The sequence below is a fragment of the Anopheles arabiensis genome (assembly GCF_016920715.1).
Source record: "Anopheles arabiensis isolate DONGOLA chromosome X unlocalized genomic scaffold, AaraD3 X_pericentromeric_contig0012, whole genome shotgun sequence".
In the NCBI taxonomy this organism is placed as follows: Eukaryota; Metazoa; Arthropoda; class Insecta; order Diptera; family Culicidae; genus Anopheles; species Anopheles arabiensis.
In genome coordinates this window covers 65,001-67,926 of record NW_024412090.1, presented here as the reverse complement: position 1 = coordinate 67,926, position 2,926 = coordinate 65,001, and positions in this window count along the sequence as shown.

The window sequence follows — 2,926 nt, the reverse complement described above, 5'->3', positions numbered from 1 at the left end:
ACAGGAAATTTTTCGCTACCGCATATCCAGCAGAGTCAAATCCCATGGGCCCATTGCAAAAGCAAAACATGAGCTCATGCTGTTTATCAGGGACACCGTAAAGCACAGGGCTATTTTAGCCAAGACGCCCCAATTCTCGAATTGGGAAGAGCGTATCGGCTCAGTCTTAGCCCTGCTGCACAATCTTCCAGCAATTTGGCTGGGAGAGGCGGGGTCAGGAGTTGATGTTGGAACGGGAACCGAGGATCTCGTGGTGGAGGACCCGGTGTTGGAGCAAGAATTAGGGCCTTTGGCAGGCCCTAATCAGGAGCCGCAACCGGGATCTTTGCCTTTGGATGAGACCGATATCACCAAATTCCTCACTGTTTTTGGGGGAATTATGCGGGAGATGTTCAACACACTAGTTAGGGAGAATGAGGCCAAGACAGGAGGAAATGGGGAACAGGGACAACAGCTGGTGGGTCAGGAAGGGAAAAAGGGCAAGAAGAAGGAAAGGGTCGGAATGCCAAGGTAGTTGTGGCAGAGGAACCGTGCGAAGGGAAATTTGTTCGACGGACCAGGGATCTGGACCATTAGAGGGGCAAGAGGGTGCGCAAGAATGGCGGACGGTAAAGGGAAGACCGCCGTGCGCCGGAGAGACGGAAGAGGAAGAAGCAGCGTGAAGCTGAGCAAGCAGCTAGCCTCGCCGCAAACACGCCACCTTCTGCTCCCCAACCCAAGCAAAAGCCGGCATCTGCTTCTAATCCCAGGGCCGGCCGAATGCCAAACGCCATCGAGCTCGAATCAATTGGGGATTCAAGCACGCGGACATGATGCCTATCCTTAGGGAAACGGTGAAGAAAGAGGATGTGCAGAGAATCCGCACAAACTTTAAGGGTCATCTACTCCTGGAGCTAGCACCAATGTCGCACCAGGAAACGATGACCCTTTGGAGAAAAGGTGTCTGCGGCCCTTGATGGCAAAGCAAAATGCCGTCCGCGGACACCCTCAGTGCGGGTGAACTGCACCAACATTCCGCCTGGCACTTCGTCTGAAGAAATTTCTTTGGAAATGAGTGCCGCGCTGGGCGTTGAAATTTTCAGCGACCAGATCACGACCGTAAAACGCATTACGGTACGTTGGTCGCATTTTCGACTGCCCAGCAATAGCGGTGACCGACCAGGCCCTGGCAAGGCAATACACGGTCGGTTTCAGCAAATGCTGCAGGCTTCGGCTTTTGGAGCGTCGGCGGCAATGCTACCGGTGCTACGAATACGGGCATACTGCTGCCCGTTGCCGTGGCAAGGACCGCAGTAGCAAATGCCATCGCTGCGCGGAAGATAAGCACGAGGACCGTGCACTAGGGAGCGGAAGTGCTTGGGATGCGAGGGCCGGATGCAATCGGGCATTCGCTGGGCCAGCGCAGTTGCCGCTACTTTGGAAGAGTAACCCCACAGCCCAGTCATGATTAGAGTGTTCCAACAGAACCTCAATCATGACCAAACGGCACTAAGACTTGCTTTTGCAAAGTGCTCGTGCCGAGGGTTGTGATATTCTGATTATCTCGGACCCCTATTGGGTGCCGAATAATAACAGCAATTGGGTTACCGATACCACTGGTCGGGTAGCAGTGGTATCAGTTGGGGATTATCCTTTCAGCGCATCATTGACAACCAACGCGAGGACTTCGTTGTGGTCGAGATGCGGGGAATCGTTTTTTGTTCTGTCTACCTACCACCCGTGGGTTCCGATTTGACTGTCGAGGAGTACAAACGCAAATGGACCGAAATCGTGTCTGTACTTCCACGGAATCGGGACACCGTGATCGGGGGTGATGTAAACGCCTGGTCAGGTGCATGGGGGATGGAGCGGAGGCCAAACGACGGGGAAAGGGTATCTAGGGGAGTTGTGATGGATGCGGCGGCTGCTCTGGGATTGGTTCTCCTGAACCAGGGCAACCAGAGCACTTGGATTGGGGCAAATGGTCGCAACTCCATCGTGGACGTATCCTTTTGCAGCCCCTCCTTGGTAGGGGACAACAATTGGCGCGTGTGTGACGAAACCCCAAGTGACCACAATACTATCAAGTTTGTGGTTGGCAGGGTTCGAGACAGCGCGCCAACAACGAGTACACTCAGCAGCGAATGGGGGAAGGTGGTCCACAAGATTCTTCGACAAGGATTTGTTCGTTGAAATCTTGAGGGACCAGGACATTTTTGGGCATGTTGCTACGCCAGAGGAGCTTACCCAGGCCATCACGGTGGCCTGTGATGGCACCATGCCTAGGCAACCCCAAGGCGACAGGGCCGGCGGCCAGTTTATTGGTGGACGTCCGAGATTGATCGGTTGCGCAGCCATTATCACGGAATGAAACGGCGGTTCAACCGGGCCCGGACCGAGGAGCAGCGCGAGGAAAGGCGTCAAATGAAGTCGGACGCACGCGCTGCCCTGGAACGGGCCATCAAGCTCAGCAAGGACCAACACAAGCAGGATCTGCCGGAACAATTGGAACCGCACGGCTTTGGCCCTGCTTACCAAATCCGCAAGCAGCAGTGGGAAGGAGCTCGGGTTCCGATGGAACGGGATGCCAATAAGCTCCAGTTCATCGTGAATGAGCTCTTTCCCGATCGTCCCCGATGGAGTGGCCCGAGACGGAAGTAGGTGAGGATCCACAGGATCCGGTCTCGGAGGAGGAGTTGGCGGAAGAGTTGAAGGAAATTGCCCGCTCACTCAACCCCAAGAAAGCTCCGGGGACGACAATATTCCAAATATGGCTGCAGCTGCGGCAATTCTGGCTTTTCCGGAAGTTTTGCCAAAAGCTACAAGCAGCTACTGGAGGCAGGCACTTTTCCCGACGCATGGAAGCGGCAACAACTGGTGCTGCTTACCAAGTCGGGAAAACCACCTGGGGAGCCCTCGTCATACCGGCCAATTTGTTTGCTGAGTG